The sequence below is a fragment of the Canis lupus genome, chromosome 8, assembly GCF_011100685.1.
Source record: "Canis lupus familiaris isolate Mischka breed German Shepherd chromosome 8, alternate assembly UU_Cfam_GSD_1.0, whole genome shotgun sequence".
Taxonomy (NCBI): domain Eukaryota; kingdom Metazoa; phylum Chordata; class Mammalia; order Carnivora; family Canidae; genus Canis; species Canis lupus.
This window is the reverse complement of record NC_049229.1, coordinates 16,452,786-16,473,655: the sequence shown is the minus strand read 5'-3', so window position 1 is coordinate 16,473,655 and position 20,870 is coordinate 16,452,786.

Sequence of the window (20,870 nt, the reverse complement as noted above, 5' to 3'; positions counted from 1 at the left end):
GCTTGTTCACTTAAAATCCAAAACAGGTATTCCCACTTGTCATATGGTTCTCTTCCAACTAATGATTCAGAAATTCAGGATCCTTCTCTCTATGGCCCTGCCATCCTTAACATATGGCTTCCAGGGTCACTCCAAAAGGGAAGAAAACATGGAGAATCACATGTGGGAGGTTATTATGGGTCAGGCCTGGAAGTGGCTCAGATCAGAGCTGAATCACAAGATAGCATCAAGTGTGATGCAATGGGGTGTCCAATAAGAAGAGGACACAGATTTGGTAGACAGCCAGCCACTCCATGCCACTGCCTCAGATACAGATGCCCAGAATGTATTCCCCAGGTATATCCTCCAAAGACCAGTTTAGATCTCACTTCATTCATGAGATCCTTTTAGAGCAATCTAGCAGATAATCTTATTCTCCAAACTCAAACTCCTGACAAGTATTGATTATATTATCCTTTCACTCATTAGCTTCCTTTTTGTTAAATCAGAAAGACATTTATCATATCACTCTCTTCTCAAACTCTTTGGGATATTTAAATCTGATAGCACTTCCCTTGATAAAACAACCTCCCCACACTGATGTCCATGATTTCAGAACTTCTGCCCCCAGTGAACTCTATTGTCAGCTCAAGTCTTTTATTCCACTGAATAACTATGAGAGTCTCCCAAAGCAACACTTTTCTGGTGAAAGTGGCTGAAGAGGCTGCAATCGGGCCTCAAACCTCAACATCAAAGCCAGGAAGCATCAGTTGGAAGAGAAGCCAACCCCTGCCCAGAGATCTTCCAAAGTGTCTAAAGCCTCTTCAGTTGTTGAGTTATATGGTGCTAACAACTTAGACATAAAACACAATAGTGTAAAATGTATACTTGTTGGTAGCCAATGATCCATAGTAAGAAGTGGATAGTATTGACTATAGAAATAGTAATAATTAAATATTTAAAGAAGTAAGGTTGGGAAGAATAGAGGATGTAAAAGATGTTTCTGTTCACTTTTTTACAGTGTTCATTAGTCAGACAGTAAATTTTATATATCATGTTTTCTCCCTATAGATGGCAACCTGTGTACTATTCATTCTTGTCTGTCCTTCATCGCTTTGGGGAACAAATGGGACTCTATGAGATGAAAATAAGAGTGTGATCTGGAGATGGAAGAAAATTAAGAAATTGAATTCATCAGGAATTGCATACAGAACTTTGAAATATGACACAAAAAATTACCAGAATTCTGAAAACCCACCTGTAATTGTAAAATAGCCTCCAGTTCTCTCTCCTCTCCTTCACCTGAGAATTCAGATGCCCAGACCTCACAGGTCAGTCAGGAAATCCCTACTCTGAAATCTCTAGAGAAGCCCCAGAGGGTAAAGCCCACTGCTGTCCCCCCACTCCGAGGAGCAGCGAGGTGGGGCCTCCGGCTTCTCTGGGCAGAGGAGCTGGCTCAGCCCATCCTTGTGAACAGACACGAGCCTCACTCCTCGTTCCGCTGTTGCCAGCACGGAACGGTGTAAACGAAAGGCTCCTTCACATTTATTCATGCAGCTCAGCTCCTGTCCTGTTGACGTTCCCGAGCAGATGTGCAAGTGCCCAAAGACAATTAAATTATGATTCATACTCCAGCACGCCTGCTACGGCAGGCTGCCTGGCCGGGGGCGAAAACCTACTTGGGCAGTAGCTGATCTGTCCCTTTGGTTGAGGACCAAGTCAGACCAGGCATGGCTTTGAAGTTATTTCTGTCTCGGTGGATTAGAGGTATCAAAAGAAGCAGCTCCACAAACCTTTTAACAAATATTTACAATTCCGCACTAAACAACCTCCACCGTACCTTAACCTTTACAGTCTTGTGAAATGCTTGCCAGCCTCCCTGCCAAACCCACGCGCTTGCCAGAGGAGGGAGGGAGGGCAGCAGCTCCGAGGAAAGGAAGTCCTCCCGCAAGGCATCCACTCTCCTCGCCGGGGAGGAGCACCCGGAGGCCTCCCTTCCCGGTGCTCCCCACCACCCACCTCTGGAGGGGCCCTCCTCCACCCCTGAGGGCCTTTGCACCTGCTCAGCCGGTGTGTTCCAGGGACGCCTTCTACCTTCACCCTCCTCCCTGAAGGCCGGGACTGCCCTGAAGCCCAAGGCTGGCCCCCAAAAGATAGGGAAACTACAAAGGAGATGGTTAGGAGGCTCGAGGCTGGGGGCTTTAGGCAGAAGGCTGCAGCACTTTCCTGACTTTTTAATAGGCCTCCCTCAGGGTCAGGTTTTACATGAAACTGCTTATCACGGAATTCTTTAGTTGCTTCCTAAATGCTGTAGGGATTAGTTAAATGGATGACCGGTGTATTTTAATTTTTTAAGATTCCTCACTGTGAGCACAAAGGCATCACAACAAAAATAGATGGAGACCAAAAAGATACATAAAAGAAGCCGGCCAGCGGATTACCACGTTGATGGTAGGGAAAAGAGCAGTGGTCCAGCTCCTGGCTTATCTCTATCCCCATTTCTTGAGGGGTTATTTCATTACACCTTGCCTGTGGAGTTAGGCCCAAGTTGTTAAGGGGCACTCATAGCTTTGGCGAGGTGCCCCAAGTGCTTTTAATCAGTAAAGGAGGCCTCCATCAGAGGAGTTACTGAAGGCAGAGCTTTAGAGAAGCAGATGGCAGCTGCTGACATAAAAGCCACCAAGTTTTTTGGTGGAGCCCTGTGAGATGGTACCCAGAGACCCCCAGAACCTAGTGTGAGACCCTGAAGGGACCTAGTGGAGGCCTCACAGCAGTGATAAAGGCAAGAGCACAAAGTATGTGCTGTACCGTTAACAGGACCACCTGCTGATGTAGCCCAGGTAATGCAAATTAGAAGCAGAGGACTCAGAAGTTATTAGCTGAGGTTGTATCCAGGCATTTCATTCGTTCATTCATTTGTTCATTTGTTCATTCATTCATTCATTAATTCATTCAACAAATGTTTACATCTCAAGGTATTGGGTTAAGTGCCTTGTGAAACAAAAATAAACTACACATAGGTCTTGCATCTAAAAGCTTACACTAATCACTACTAAGTGCACAAATAGCTATAGTACTGATTAGAATGGGTCATCAATGTAGTCACAGATAAAGTGTGCATTGTCTCAGGTGGTGAAGAAAGATGATCTCCGTATCAGGGGCATTAGGAAAGATTTTCCTAGGAGCTAATGGTTGAGGTATAATTAGCACAGGTAAAGGTGACGCAGAATGTATTCTCAAGGAAAAGCAGTGTGAGTGATGGTATTGAGAAGGGAAAGCTTGAACTGGCTTAAAAAATAAAAGGAAGTGGTTCCATTTGACTGGGCAGGAGTGAATTGGAAAGGAAATAGTTGGACAAGTCGTCAGGAAAGTGGGATAGTTAAGAAATGAAGGACAGAGTATGTCCACTCGGAATCTGATTTTCAGGACAAAGTCTTGGGAAGTCACTAAAGATTCCTTAGCAAAAGAGTGACTTGATAAGATGGGTACTTCAAGAAGAGGTAGTTTTAGTAGCCAAGGAAACTCTTGTACATAGGTTCATGATCAAACTTTGTGGTAGCTGCTATTACAGTAATACTCGGTAGCATTAACAAGCAAGGAGAACATCAGTTTTTAATCCCAAATTGTGTCTTCCTACTGCCCAGAACACTCTCTCAGGCTACCAAATTTTCTGTGTGCTCAGGGAGTAAAAATGCATGTAAAACAAGTCTATGCCCATTATAATAAGGAAGATCTTCCCCCTAGAAGGAGGTCCAGGGCAGAACACAGTGAATAGTTAATTATGATACTTAAGATGATTCTTCCCCATGATTACCAGCAAGGGCCACAAGCTCTGAGAAGCCTTTCTGGATGCCCTGCAATCTCTCCTCACCTCAAATGGATTGAGGTCACTTCCTCCATAACCTGCAACTTCCAGGAACATATTCTGAATTTACTCAGATAACTTATAAAGTTATTAATGCACCATCTCATTCCTGAAACTATCTTTTTCTACAGGGGTATTTCCCTTGTTAATTACATAAAAATAATGGTAAGAGCACATAGACATTGTGAGACTTATTTTTAGGCATTAAATATATGAAAACTCAATATATCTTATTTCACACACTTTAAGAATATGAAACAGGAGATACTTGCAGTTGGTTAAGCATCCGACTCTTGGGTTTTGGCTCAGGTCATGATCTCAGGGTCATGAGATACACCCCATCGTGGGCCTCTGTGCTCAGTGTGGAGTCTTCTTGAGACTCTCTCTTTCCTTCTCCCTCTGACCCTTCCCCTTCCTCATGTTCTCTCTCAAAAAAAAAAAAAATTCTAGCTGATACCTATTAGCTGTACTCAAATGTGATCATCTTTATTTATAGAAAATGTTCCATAATTCCTACAGCAATACATAAATATTTATTTGCTTTCAATTTCAGAATCACTTTACAGTTTAAAAATAAAAAATAGGAACTTAAAAATTAAATGAAGTTTTTCTTTTAAACATTTAGAAAATACATCATTATTTTAGCAAAATTAGAAAAAATATATGAGCAAAATAAAAAAAATCTTTAATTCTTTGATCCCACCATTCAAAGACAATGACTATTAATACTGTATATATTCTTCCACATACATCCGTAAACAGGAGCGTATGTGCACATTACTTTGCAGTTATTACTGAACAATATACTGTGACTATCTTTCTAGGGAAAAATGTCTAGCTGTGACATATAGTACTTATTAATAGAGAAATAATATTTTTTGTATAAAAATATCATAATTCCTATATGTTTTTGTATGTTTGGATTGTTTCCAGTTTTTCCACTTTAAAGGCAGAGTTTTATGAGCACACTTTCTAAATATTTGCTTACATTTGTAATCATTTCCTTAGAACAAATTTGTACAAGTCTAATTTCTTGGTCAAAGGATAGGCATATTTTCAAAGGTTTTGATGACTACTGGCAAATCTTCCAGAAATCTTAAGCCAATTTAATTTTCTTCCTGCAGTGAATGAATGTGGCTATTTTCTTGAAAACTGGATATTATAATTAATATTTTCTTGTTTATTTGAATATTTTACAATGCATAGTATTCGTGTGATTTCTTTCTTTGGGAGTTATTTGCCCATTTTAAAATTCATCTAATTGGAATTCTTTATTCTTATGTTTAACAACTCTTCATACCTATGTTGCAAATATATTTAATATGTTTTAGTTTACCATTTTTGTACTGTTTTTGATATAGAGTGGCTTAAATTCTGTACATGGTTTAATCTATCCACCTTTCCCCTTTATGACTTCTGAATTTGTCAGGTTTAGAAAATCGGGTACACTCAAGATTATATAAAGAGTCATCAAAACTTTTTATACTGTTCTTATGAATTTTTGACATTTAAATTTCTTTAATCCATTTGGAGCTTATTTTGGCATGTGGTGGCACTATTTGACAAAACTTCCATTCGTTTTCACTGTGTCCCCCTGTTTATTACATGAAAAAGTGTTCATAGATGAGTGAACCAGTTTAAGGATTTTCAATTTTTTTTAAATCAAGATTTCATTCCTTAGCAAAACTATGCACTTTAATTACTTAGCTTTATAATACCTTATAATATCTAGTATGGTATGGTGAGGTCCTCAAGATTGGTTTATCTTGTTTTGTTCAAATAGAAATTGAGCTAGTCGCACCCATTTATCATTTAACATTTTTCAACATGTTCTGAAATTTTTCAACTGTTTAAAGAGGTACAGAGAATAATAAAATGAACACCCATGTGCCCATCATGCATCCAAAGGTTCTTTTTAATTTATTTATACCCTATGTATGTAAATATATACACTTATTTCTAAATTTTAATTAAAATCCTGCTTTGAATATTATGTTTCCATTTTTTGTTGATGTCCAATACTATGTTTGTGAAGTGTATGTAATTGATATGTATATCTAGCTCGATCTTTCATTTTCACTGCTTCATAGTATTCCATTGTATGAGTGGAATGTATATTTAAATTACCTATCTGTTGCCTTCTAAATGAGGTTTTATGTGCTTTCTTTTGCTGTGAACATTCTTGTCCCTGTCTCTGTATATACATATAGGAATTTCTCTAGGAGGTATACATACTAATGAGTAGAATTACTGAGTCGTGGGATGCATACCTCTTCAACTTTATACTGGTTGTTGTCCTGGTACTCTCCAGAGTGGCTGTACATTTACTTTGCTACAATTAGCATGTAAGAGTTTCCATTGCTCCAGGGCCTTGCCAGAGTTTAGTGTTTTCAAGCTTTTAAATTTTCATCAATCTGATCAATTCGTTCTTCCACATGAATGTTAGAATTATGTTGTCGAGTTCTAAAATACCTAGCTCAATAAGATTTTTAATAGAATTTGTAATTCAAATAATAATTTGAAAAAGTAGCACCTCTATATATAATGAAAACTCTCCCCATCTCAGAAGATGATTTTTCTTTCCGGTAATTTCTTTCGCCTCTTTCTAAAGTTTTGCACTTTTTCATAGTCGTAAACGTTGTCTATGTTAATTCATATGCATTGCATATTTTATTGCTATTGTGAATGAACTCTTTTTTTCAAAAGTTGTTTTTTTAAAGTCAAAATTTATTTTATTCTTTTATTGACTTTGAATTTAAGTAGATTAGTGCCCCAAAAAGATGGAAAATATGTTAAGAACAAATAGCTGAGCACATCCATAGCATTATCTAAAATGTCAACTAAAAGGTCAGCACTGAAATTAAATTTCAATACTATTATAAACACTGCTGGTCCCCTTCATCTGATCTCCCCAACTCTCCAGAAGACCTATTTTTTTTTTAAAGTCACTTTCAATGCTTCCTCCTCCTAGCGGGCTAGTAACCTCCACATAATCTAGAATTCATCACATGAAGGAGTGGGCAGAGAGTAGGAAATTCCTATGGGACCCTCCTCCCAAGGGCACTTTGCACCACCTTGCAACATCTTATGTCTCACTAGCAGTTGTAAGGACATTGTTTAACCCTTAGCTATATGTTTAAAACTCAAGGACACAGAGGAAGGTAGGAGTACAAATGGGGGCCTCCTATCTCATTACTCCTCCCAATCTCTGTGAAAATCCACTTCTTCATCAACAAGATTTATTGAACTTCTGCTCTGGACCAAGGGCTGGGTCTATTACTATTAGGGTGAGGGAGACAGTATAAAAAGAGCATAAGGCATAGTTCCTGTCCTCAAGGAGCAAACAGTTCATCTGGAAAGAGAACTCACGTGCACAGATAATCAGAGAATAGTTCAGTACCTCTGAAGAGTCATTTTTCACTACTACTCTCAACTGTATTCAATGATAGAGATGGATGGATGGATAGATAGATGATAGATAGATAGATAGATAGATAGATAGATAGATAGATAGATGATAGAGGGATAATACAAAATATCTGGTGTGTTTCTTTCTTGTGTTACTCTGTGAATTGGAACAATGGAAAACACAACTGGTTGGAGGACCCACTTAAATGATGCTGTGTCTTAGGAGTACAGCCAGGTACAAAGGATGCCTTTATTTCCCTGTGGGCTCTGAGTGTGTTCCACCTGCTATCAACACTCACTGCCCCTACAGCTATGGGTTGTTTTGGACTACAGCACTTTCCTCCCAAAGATGTTGAGTCCCTAGCTCTGATTAAGCAATTTCCGGTATGAAACTGTAAACTAACCTGCTTCTCAGAACTCTGTAAGAAAAAAGTCCGTAACCCTGTGTACTTGGGATTAATTTTACCTCTGTTTAAAAAAAAAAAAAAAAAGTTCCTCTCCCTCTGGCCCATTGCCTTAGAATGACACTTGGAGTAACATCTAGTGAGAGAGAGATTAGTCTGTTCAATTGTCTTGCGTTATGGTGTACATCATTAAAGACCTAAATACAAAAGATATACACACAGTCTTGAAGATTAAAAGTAAATTGCAAGCTATTTTGGTCCTTCAGAGGGAATTAATAGTATCACATTCCTTAATCTTTTGTAGAGGACTTACAAAGTAGTTTCATAAATATGATCTCCTTTAATTCCCACAACAACCCAGTTGGGTAGGTTGAGCAGGTAATATTATTCCCATTAAATCCATGGATCTTAAGGCTTGAAGAGACTTGAAGACCTATCCAGCAGATAAGAAAACATGTTTAGAGCAGCCAAGTTGACACAACTGATAGAGATGGGACTAGAAATTCTCATTCTGACCACCAGACCTATTGTTTTCCTGTTACATCATGATCCTTCATCTATTTCAAGTAGGGAAAGCTGAGAGTGATCATTTAGTCTGCAGATGATCACAAAGGAAGGGAGAAGAATGAGGTGTTCAAGGGTTTCAAATAGTAGAATGTCTCTGTTTTATGACCACATCAACAGAGATACCCACATTCAAGGTTATGGAAGTATGAGGTATAGAACCCCATAAACGTATGGTAGCATATATGCCAGTGTTATAGCTGATGAAGCAGCAAAAAACAAAAGAAAAACAAACAAACAAACAAACAAACAAACAAAAAAACCACACAACACGTTCAGCCTCTCCAACTCCAAGAGAATATCAGTTTCTAGTTAACGCATCCCGCCTGGCTTTTTCAGGGGATGTCAATGTCTGGAATTTCAGAATTTCTAAGAAGGAAGATCATTTCTAAAATTGACTGTGATGTACAGGGCTCAGACTTTAGTCCAAAATCTTGAAATCCCATTAGAACAAATTCCACCTAGAAGGAAACCAAATTGTATAGCTTCCCCCCCCCCCCCCGCCCCCAATCCAAGGCATGGACTAGTTCCAAAGCAAGGACAACTTTACAGCCCCTGCCTCCTTGGTCAAACTCTTGGTTTGGCCCATAGATGTACTGACAAGACTAGACAAGGTGACAACTAAGCTGGGAAGGGAGAGAGGAACCATTTATTTTATAAGGAGATCCCTGTGTCTACCTTCATATTAAACAGCTACCATGGGAGACGCAAGGTGAGACAGGTTGCCCGAGGATTGTATCGCAACCTCCTTGCCCCTTGTGAGGCAGGATAATGTGTGGCCGCCTAGCTAAGCTCTTTACTTGGCAAGCCATCAGGCATTTGGAACAGACAACTGGGTCACCATGCCCCTGTGACATCAACACTGTTCAGACACTGGAGCAAGTAAGACAGGAATTTGATCCAAAGATTGGTTTTGGACAACCATACTCAGACTGGAAGGCTGAGCCCCTGAAAAAGATCCGTCTCGCCAGCTGTCCAAAATAAATACGTGCAAAAAGAAAAGAAAAGGGGAGAAAAGCAGATTATGAAAAGTTTTTCCAGACATGCAATTCTAAACCTTAAGTCCAGATATGCACTTTAGAAAAAAAAAAATGCCCTAGTCTTTTAAACTATTACATCTCTGGGAACGACCTTATTTTACTTTAAATTTCCTTTGATTCAGAAAACTGACATAGAGCGAGATCAAGGAAGTTATATGCATTTATGTAGAAACTTTTTATTCTATGAATTAAAGCACATTAATGCAAGACTAAAATGCACATCAGTTGATTATTACTAGTATAAAACATGCATGAATACCTTCTATATCCTGGTAGTTAGCACTTTTTGTTGCAAATTACTGAAATCCATGTTCACATTTTAAAATGTTTCTCTTTTGAGAGGTCAACTCCCCCCCACCCCGCCAATGTTGTTTACTTATTTCAACAAACACATATCACATACCTACGCTTTGCTATGTAATTCATGACTGAATTCAAGGTTTCTTGGTTTTTATGTCGAGACAAGGAGGAAGAGAAAGAAAATGAAGTTCCCCGTGGGGAAATAGCTTTGAGACTTGACTGTTCACAATGCTAATCGTCATGTAACTTAGAAAAAGTACAAATTGAATTTGGAAAGGTTTTAATACTCACATTCAAAAGAGATGGGTATAGTTTTGTTTCTGCTCATAATGAATATTGTAATCTTACTGTATTTTGGAATGGTAGTATGCATTGGTTGTTTCCAATCCCATAGTCTCAAATAAAGACAACATCAGTGAAACAAAATTGTCATAGTAATATATTAATCATTATGTGCTAGAAGTTTAACAGCAACAATACTAACTAGTGAGAAGATCATTTAAAAGTAAAGTATTCAATGACAAAGAAATAGTCATTGAAATACTATAATACCATGGAAAATGGAAAATATATTCTTAGAATTAACCGCTGTATTCCCCTATTCCAATACTCCCAGGCCTAAGAGAGCAGAATGTTTACAGCCAGTATTAGCATCCATATCCTAAATAGCTTTTTAATGACACTGTTCTTCTTTGGTTAAATTATGTCACATAAAACCTCCCAGAGAAATGAAAAAGAAAGAAAGAAAACCACAGCAATGAAAGACATATAAAGTTCCCAAATTCCTTCCATAGCTTTGCTGATACCTTGCCCATTACCCAGCATGCTTTCAACACAGCAACCCTGACCTTTCTAATGAGCATCTTTTGAGAATCACAACTGACATAAAAAGAAAAGAGATCTTATTAACCAAGAAAGTTCATGTTCCACATAAGCCTTACACATTAAATATTGCATAATCTATTCACTAGGGAGCAGGAAAGATCAATATTCTAAGTTAGACGGTCTTAGATAAGCTTAAATTAATGTTTTTATATTTGAATAATAATGACACACTTTGAACCCCAAATTATGAGTAAAAATTTTAATACAAAGCACATAAACACTTTCCCTTATTTTTAACAATTTATTTAAAGCTGTTGATTTTGCCTTTGGTGCCTGACCCATTTGTACACAAGTTATACTATAAATGATAAGTCAAAACAAAGATGCCTTTACTTAGGTACCACATCCCATAACTAATTTTCCATATCAAAGGGTATTTATTCTTTTTTGTGACAAATTGAGATTACTTGGTGAGGTGCTCAGAAATACCAATCTTTATGTAACCTGCCCAGGTTACTGTTTAATACCAAATTTCTCTATGCAAATAGCTAAAAATATCTTGGTTTGAAAATTGTCAAATAAAAAAAATGTGTATTATAGGGGATGAATAAAATAAAAACTTTCAAAAATAAGTCCATTTAATATTGTATTGATGCTGGATCTATATGCTTCATATGCTTAATTATGTCTTCATATCTGGTTACCCGCATCAATCATGTCTGGCTCTGCGGTAAAGCTCAGATTCATTACATTTCTTTAACAGTGGCTAGCACAATATGATGCCCATATGACAAGAACTTTGATGATGGTTTCAAAGTCTCAACAGAACTCCTAGTTACCACAAGAGTCTCTTACAAAAAAAAAAAACAAACACCTCATTTTTTAACAAACTTATAATCACCAATAACAACAGAGTCTAGCATTGACTTGTCACTATTCCTAGGCACTCTACAGCCAGAAACTTGTAAATAATGCAGTATTGCTCTAACTCGAAGGTACAGACAAAGCACCTACAGATTCTGATTCTGATTCTGATTCTGATTCTGATTCTGATTCTGATTCTGATTCTGATTCTAGGGTGGGGCTCATGATTCTGAGTTTTTAACCACTCCCAGGTGAGGCCCGTGCTGCTGGTCCAGGAACCACACTGTGTGCAGCCAAAACAGAGAATTATTTCTAGGAAACCAGTAAAAAGCCTCAGTACCCTACTGGAGCATGCTGTGGATTTTCCTATGAAGATGCTCATCCTAAACTCTACCTACCTTCTAAGCTAAATCAAAGAACAACTTTCAGTGCTGTGACGACAGATCCTTCAAGAAGAAAATAAAAAGCACTAACAGTCTAGCCCTCCTTTAAGGGGCTCTCCCACTGAAATATTCATTCATTAATCAAACATCTGTGTAGCATCAAAAAAGAGACCCTGTCAGGCAAGGCAAAATTTTAAAAGGGCACAAACTTTGTAGTTAAGGAGTTTGCAGTATAGTAGGAAAGCTGAAACATCTTAACATCTTCCCCAAACACAGTCAACTATTCCCTCAAATAGACAGGAATCAGTGTCCTCCAACAGAGAAGGTTGAGGGTGGTGGGGGAGGAGCTGGGGAGAGAGAGAGCTCACAGTTGTGTGAATCAAGACTACCTGAAGGGGGTGGGGGTTATCCCCTGAAGGATGAGCAGCGCTGAATATACAGAGAGTTGGAGAGTGAGGAATGGTTCCACACAAAGACACAGAGAGAGATTTGGGTGCTTTTGTTAATGTTTTTATTTCTACAAACAAACTTCTCAAAGCTCTAGAGTTGACGAAGTGGGATTTCTGAACCAGCAGCATTAGCAATATCCAGGAACTCCATAGAAATTCAAGTTTTTGGTCCTCACCCCCAACCTCCTGAATCAAAAACTCTGGATCAGGGCCTGGAATTCTGATGAAACAAGCTGGACCTTCTCTGCTTCCAGTATAGATAGGAGACTCTCAGGGAACTTATTGAAATGCAGAGTCCTTGGCTCCATTCCAGAGAATCAGGTTTAGTACAATTGAGGTAAATCCTCAAATATGCATCTTTAATAAGCACGCTAGTTTATTTGGAGAAACATGGAGTTATTGTCTCAGAACAGGTCATAAAGAAAAGAAAAAAGTGTAAAGAAAGTCAACAAAAACAGGGAGAAAGGGAAGAAAAGGAAAATAAAATAGCTCTGTGTTTATCAGTAGGGAACCAGCTAGTAAGGAAAGGGTTTGATTCTGAATGCTCAGGAAAAAAAAAAAAAATTAGATCCAGAAAGCTGATACCTAAGTAACACACATTTCATAAAGTTTGATGGACAGTTCTGCGAGGATTTTTCAATAGCCATAAACAATTCCTCTTTTATAACTGAGGTCTCTGAGTAGGACTCCTTTTGACATTACAAGTGTAGAGAAATCACTTGAGTTCTTCCCTGCTTGAATGCCCAAGATAAGCCATTGCTGTTTTAAAAGACTGTCATTTATTGCCTGTGGGTCACAGGAGAGCTGAATGGCAGAAATTATTCTTAAAGCCTCATCCTATTTAGAAAGCTGGGTCAGCATTAGCCATTTCTTCTTAGAGGGCCCTTTCTTTTTCTTATAAACGTTCAGGGATAAATCTGAGAGACCTTGCATCTAGAAAATAAAGTTCTAGGGCAGTAGAAGCTACCACCTTATAGCATAGTGAGGTTAATTATTAGGTTTTGAGGTTGAATCGTCCTCTCTAATCTTCTTCATTTTAAAATGAAATTGTACTGCCACTTTGGGTCCAGGTTATTCCACACAGAAGATAAGACATGGGATTCCTGAAGTCCTCGAGGAATCGGATACTTTCTAGGGTGTCAAGAGACGGTGTTTCCAGGGCCACAGATCTCCCTGAAACCTGCAAACCACTGACAGGCGACTTCTCTGTATTAGTTGGGGCCTCAGTGTCTGTCCTCCTGGAGACGGCATAGACTCAGATGAAGAGCACAGGCCCTGGAGTCAGATTGTTCGACCCTTCAATTGATGTGTGACTTTAAGCAAATTACCTAATCTGTTTCCACTTCAGTTTTCTCATCTATAAAATGCGCGTGTTAATCATGATAACTTCATGGAGTGGTTGTAATCATTAAAGAGATAATACATATACAGCATTTAGAAAAGTTCTTGACAGTTTGTAAGCACTTAAACGTTATTATTCCACATATGTTATACAGCATACAACGGATCTAAGGAGACATGAAGATAGCACTTAAAATATTGAAATACAGGTCCCATTGAAAGTTCTTTGAGGAGTGAATTACTTCACTTTAGTTAAAAATATTTTCAATCAGAATCCAAAAAATAAAAAATACAAAAAAAAATTTTAAAAACTCAAAGAGAGGAGTTTCTGCCTTTTTTATTTCATTTTCTCATTATTTTCATTCCAAAGTATTCCTGAAACATCATTTCTCAAATTTCTCAGGTTGCCAGGGTTTGTACTATAGCTCCTTCCTTAAATGTGGGACCTTGATGGACCACCTAATATCTCTGGACCCAATTTCTCCATCTGTAAAATGGGCTTATGGGCACCTGCTGTGTTGCTGTGGTGGCCATGGTTGCTGCTGTCTCATGGTTCCCGGGAACTTAGAGTGAATGCTGACTTCTACAGATCTGTGGCACATCCCCAAGCAGCTATTCAACAGGAGAAATATCTCCAAAGTCTTGTGCTTTACTGTTAAGATTCATATGAATTTTTAAAGTGCCATTTCCATGACACAGCTGTATCTTTTTATGTGAAAATGCTTAAATTGCTTTCCAGATAAATTACTTAAATTTATCTCTCTTCTCTCTCTCTGACACTCCCCCAGGTAAAATTGATATTCATTGGCTACCCACTTAGTTCTCTAGTGATAAAAACAGGGTCAGGGTCAGAACCCTAAAGGAAAATTCTATTCAAAACTCACATTTTCACAACCAAGCTGCAATGAGAAGTCTATTGTATTAAGCTATTTTCTGGATTGCCAAGGATTTTCAGTTCTCAAACATCCTTCCCCCACCCCCATGACTACTCACCTTCAAAGATCCAATATAGTAAACGTACAGGACAGGAATTGAAAGCAGGAGATGCAATACGAGAGAAGCCAGCGTTCCTCGGAGATGAGAATGTGCCTCAGAGCTATTACACCACTCATACATTATTCAGGGTAAATTGCATCCAGAAAAATTGTGTTGAGATGTCCCCCACATTTCAAAGGCACAGGGTTATACTATAGAATTTGCAAATTTTCTGAATAGGGCTCTAAGACTTCAATAAAATCATTGTTCTGTTATTTCTAAGGAAAGGAGACCTCATCTTTAGTTTTTGTGTAATAAATCACCTTCACTTAGACACTAAAATTCTTATCTTGGTCTTCAAATTCAAAGGAGAAATTTGTTCCTAGTTTATAAAGCAAACATACCTAAATGGCAGTCTCCCAGTCCAATAAATTCAGAATATTGTGATTTGTAACAAGCTTTTTTAAAAAAACTTACTGTGTAACAGTCATAATGCCATAAATTATGAAGTTGAATTCACAATTACTTTTTCTCTCTTTAAATAGAAGTCAAGCTAAGTTGATTCATAGACTTACAAAGGCATTCTGTGGGAAGATTATAGAAAAAAAAGTTTAATGCAATATAATCATACTTTTGAGTGTCAAATTAGGGGCACCTTGGTGGCTCAGTCAGTTAAGCATCTGCCTTCATTTCAGGTCATGATCTCAGGGTCCTGGGATTGAGCCCTTCATTGAGTTCCCTGCTCAGCTGGAAGCCTGCTTCTCCTTCTCCCTCCTTCTGTCCCTCCCCTCTGCTGGTGCTCTTGATCTTGCTCTGGGTCTCTCTCTCAAACAAAATCTGTTTAAAAATTAAAGTGTCAAAGTATATATAAATAAATGTCAAATTAATGTCAATAAATGGAATTGTCTAGCCTAGTAACCAATCAGAGTACGATTAAGGAGAACTTTTCTATCTGGAATGTAAATGATCCTTTTTCCAGTTAGTGGTCTATTCCTTGTAAGTGATGGTTATAAAATTACAAAAATATTGTTATAAACCACTAGTCAGTTTAGATTCCTTTTTTTATTAAAATTTGTGTCTTGAAGTTGACAGAAATATGTTGAAGCAAAGTTTTCAGTGATTAATTTTTTTTTTCTTTTCATCTGAGGCTTTGTAGATCTACTTGCAAAGCAGCAAAAGCTCTCAAGTAAAGCAAAATCACCCAACAAGTACATACAAACTAATACCTTCTCCTTTTGCAGAAAAATCAGAATTGTAGTTCTGGGAAGATAAAAGACTTTAAATGGCTCATGGGTTTAAAAAGCAAATTTTATATTTTTCTTGGAAATTTAAGTGACTATGATCACTGCACTACATATTGTAGAAAAATATTTTTTTAAAACTGAGTTTTTTCGAAGAGATGGTCATGGTGCAAACGAACTGAGGACCTGCCTGAACCAGGTAGACCTCTAAAGGGTGCCTGTCTGCAAGTTCTAGCCCAGAGTCCCCTGTGGGCACCCAGGGATGAGGAGCAATGTGCATCTTTCATACTTTCATAGTCTTAAATGTTGCCTCAAATAAGCTATTTAACCTAGGGGGCAGTGGCCATAACTTTGTATTTTCCCTACTATAAAATCAAGGCATGCTCAATAATTAAAAAATAAATCCAAGAATGCAGGAGCGTCAAAACTAAAAAATCAAGGTTCTCTTAAACCTCCCACATACCCTACACCAGTAATCCACTCTCCACAGGTGCTCACTGTTAAAGGCTGGTATAAAAAAATCATTTAAGACTTTTATGAAAATGCAATAGGTATATTTTGTATATGTACAATTTTACAGTACAATGGGATTATACTATAAATATTCTACACATCTGCATGGGAAGCCAAATTATCACTAAAAGGTTTCTTTGCTAGAATAGAATCTGAAAGAAAAGAAGTTAAATTACCTCAGTATTTAGTGGAGTAAAGCTATAACAGTGGTATGCTTCATTTACTTTATGGGAATTTACCAACTGAATAAGAAGGTCAAAAGATCAGAAGTTTCCTGTCTCTAGAGCACCAGTTCAGCAGTCAGATCCAGGAACACACAAGCAAATGTTTGTGGTCTGAACACTTCCTCCCCTATTCTAGGTGCAATGCACACCCATGCCCCCTTGGTTAGCACAAACCTTCTTACAGAAGAATCATAATTAAAACTTTTTTACAATCTCTTATTCACTATACTTGATTGGGTTATAACTTGATTATGTCATAGTATCACCCAATTATAAAAATTACAATGATCGGCCTGAAATGTTGACACGTGATTATCTCAGACATTTCACCCTCATCACCTTGACAAAGTTTTCACCCATTCTTTTTGCAGAAGACTGATCTCATTCATTACATCTTGAGTTTTTCTAACTTCATTTTCTAAAGTTATTCATCTTATCTTGTGGTTTTGAGGGTGCCGGGTATGTCTGTGTGAGTTAGGCCTTGTAAAAGCTGTAGATGCTGAAGGCCCCTCTACCCACAGGAAGTGTTAAATAAGAATAGCATTGATATCAGTGCTTTGACCTTTGAAGAGTCTGGGCTTGCCTAGAATCTCACAGTATGCTCACTTTATCATAGAAATGAATAGTAAAATGTAGCCCTATTGTGTTGGGTCAGAATGTTTTGCAGGACACAGTGTTTGGGCCTGCATTTTATTTAACTAAGCTCATCAAATATTTATGAAGCACCTGCTGCGTGCCAGGAACTGCAATAAGCATTGGTGAGATAGCAGTAAACATGGTAGACCTAATCCTTGGCTATGTAGAGTTTCTGACTCGTGGGGTAGAGAGCCATTAAATAAGGATGTACAGATGCGAAGCATGTCCCAAAGAGTAGATAGCAGTGCTGTGGAAGGGTAGAACAAAAAGGTCTAAGCCAGGCCCCAGGGTAGGGCAATTATTCTCTTCCTGAGAATAAATTAGCCAGGCAAAGAGGGTGAGGAGATGAAGAGATGTTTTGGAGATCAGTAATTCTAAGACATTAACATTTTTATGCCACTGGAGAACCTCTTGGAGTAAGACCTTGTTATTATAAAATGCTCAGAATATAGACTGAGACTCTCAAAGCATTAGACTCTTGCTTCTGGTTCTGCTCTGCCTGACCATGCACCAATCAACTTGTGGTTCTGGTTCTTCCTCTTTCCTTCCCCTATGTCAACAGGCATTATTTGTTTTTCCCTCCTCTCACTCTGATTACTCTTCCAGATGCACTCATCAACCACCAACCAATACTATGGAATATAGTGCTTTCCCAATTGTAATGCCAGTAATACTGTCATGCCTGGGTGGCTCAGCAGTTGGGCATCTGCCTTCAGCTCAGGGTGTGGTCCCAGAGTCCTGGGATGGAGTCCCACATCAGGCTCCCTACATGGAGTCTGCTTTTCTCTCTGCCTCTCTCTCTCTCTCTCTCTCTGTGTGTGTGTCTTTCATGAATAAATAAATAAAATCTTTTAAAAAAGAGAGAGAGAGAGAGATCATTTAGGTAGAACAAGGACAAACTTTTCATTAGTTACACATTTATTTCTACAAATTCCTTCCTTTTAAGTAAATTTAATTAATACTAGCAAATCTATTTAAAGAAATATATAGAGTAAGTAAAAATGAAACAAAGTCAGGATAACATCATTATACTAGAGGTACTCTAAATTGATTATTTAACCTTTGTGTACCTCATATTTTTCTTCTACTAATGGGAATAACAAGACCTGCCTCAGTGATGCAGGTGAAATAAAAATGCTCATAAGCCATACCTGAGTTTCCAATACATAGTAGGTTTTTAACAAATGATGACTGCCTTTTTCTTTCCTATCTTACTGCCTACATATTGAACTTTCTACTGTCATTCCTACCTGACTTTTAATATTAAAGATAAAATGTAAGATATTGCCCATTGACTATATTTCAAATTAAAATATAACCTTACTGCTATCATGCATTTACCTAAGGCTAAGTTAGATACACACATACGTGGACACATAGACATAGATATAAATATATCCGTATATGTGCCAATACAAAAGAAATGTCAAAGACTGGAAATCCTTTTTCTTCACTAATGATGATTAGGCAGAAAGCTTTGATGTCTGTATGATAAAGATTAATAGACTATGAGTTAATCTTGTTTAACTTGTCTCTAGTGAAAAAAAGCAGAAGGAGCAGTGGCTTCTTTTTTTTTTTTTTTTTGAACGGGGTGACAGGGAGGCTGACAGAGGAGGGAGAGAGAATCTCAAGCATGCTACAGGCCCAGCATGGAGCCAATGCAGGGCTTGATCTCAAGACTCTGAGATCATCCTAACTGGGAAACGAACTAGGGGTGGTAGAAGGGGAGGAGGGAGAGGGGGTGGGGGTGAATGGGTGACAGGCGCTGAGGGGGGGCACTTGACGGGATGAGCACTGGGTGTTATTCTGTATGTTGGCAAATTGAACACCAATAAAAAATAAATTTATTATTAAAAAAAAAAAGACTCTGAGATCATGACCTGAGCGGAAATCAAGAGTCTGTCGCTTAACCAGCTGAGCCCCCCAGGCACCCCAAGGACCAGTGGCTTTTAAAGTAAAATAGAGGGATGCTTAGGTAGCTCAGTGATTAAGCATGTGTCTTTGACACAGGGCTTGATCCTGGAATTCCAGGATCAAGTCCCATGATTGAGTCCTACATCGGGCTTCCTGCTTGGAGCCTGCTTCTCTCTCTGCCTATGTCTCTGCCTCTCTCTCTCTGTGTGTCTCTCATGAATAAAAAAATAAAACCTTAAAAAAAAATAAAGGAAAATAGAGATTGACTCTCAGCTTCACCATGTGACCTTGATCATATAATCCAATCTTTTTGAGCCTCAGTTTCCTCATCTAATGATACCTACTACACCTTGTAAGACTGCTGAGAAGACAGAGATGAGGTATACACCTTGCTTAAAGTAAATGCTAAAAATCTTTATTATTATGGTTATTATTTTCAAATTTGACACACTTTGACCCATGGCCAAACTAAATAAATACCTCATTGCAGAAAAAAATGCTATTATTCTGACTCCACAAGAAAAGAAAAGCTTTAAATTTGTTTTTTTTTTTAATCTTTAAAACTTCAAATATCAGAGTTCAGCTCTACATAAAGAAGCCATTGCAAAAAGCCATTCTTGCAATTTTAAGCATAAAAAGATTCCATACAAAGAAAGAGGTGCTCACATCATTGTTAGAAGGTCTAATGAAGCAGGTTCTATACTGAACTCTCAGAAGAGCAATATAAAATTGGCCAAACTTGGGGAGTCTACTCTGCCATAAAGAGAAAGGTAGAAAATCAAGAAATGGGCGCAAAAGCTATTGGCTCCAGGAAAATGTACAATTCACCCAGGATCAGAAAGCCAGGGCCATGAGGGTTGACTGCAGAATAATATTGCTAGATAAGTCACAGGATGCCCATTAAATTTGAATTTCGGATCAACAACAAAAAATTTTTAGTGTGTGTTCCATACAATAATCAAGACATACTTAGACTAAAAAACCTGTTGTTGATCTGAAATTCAAATTTAACTGGTGTCATGCATTTAAGTAGGAACCCTGATTTACCCCCTCATTTATCTGAAATTAAAATTCAACCAGGTGTCCTACCCATTTATTTGCTAAATCTAGAGTTCTGCTCTAGAGCCACTCATAACCTACTGTTCTAACATCAGCAGAAGGGTATCTTGTGTGATGATGCCTCAATTCAGTCTCATCAGATTGTTTCAGATTGGCAGAAACTAAATCACATCAGGAACTCTGGCTGCAAGGACATATGGGAGACATAACTTTTAGCTTTTCAGTCTCTGTATTATGGCAGGCATGAGAGAAGTGCAAAAGAACATATGACAAGGAAACAATTCACCACAATAGCTGCACAGTAATATTGATTTATTGCATTTGTAATTTGTTTTATTTTAACAGACGTATCTTGAACATTTCTTCTTTTTTAGTCAGTTTAAGTAAGCACTAAACAAAATAAAATAAAATAAAATAAAGTCTCTGTCCTCAAAGAGCTTAGATTCTAGTGAAGGAAAAAAGAAAACAATTAACAAAATAACACTAAATCACAGAAACACATAAAATTGAAAGTAAAAGATACTTATAATCCTATCACTCTTCTTCTGTCTTAATGTAATAACAAAAAAAAGGTTAAAAAAATCTCCTTATTCTGGGGCGTCTGGGTGGCTCAGTGGTTGAGCGTCTGCCTTTGGCTCAGATCGTGATCCTGAGGTCCTGGGATAGAGTCCCGCATAGGATTCTCTGCAGGGAGTCTGCTTCTCCATCTCCCTCTGCCTATGTCTCTGCCACTTTCTCTGTGTCTCTCATGAATAAATAAATATTTTTTTAAAATAAAAAATAAATAAAATCTTTTTATTCTTTTCTCACTCCAATTTTACTTCCCACGGATTATCATCAATAAAAGTTGTGTGTGTATGTTTTGTATGTATGTGCTTGCACATGT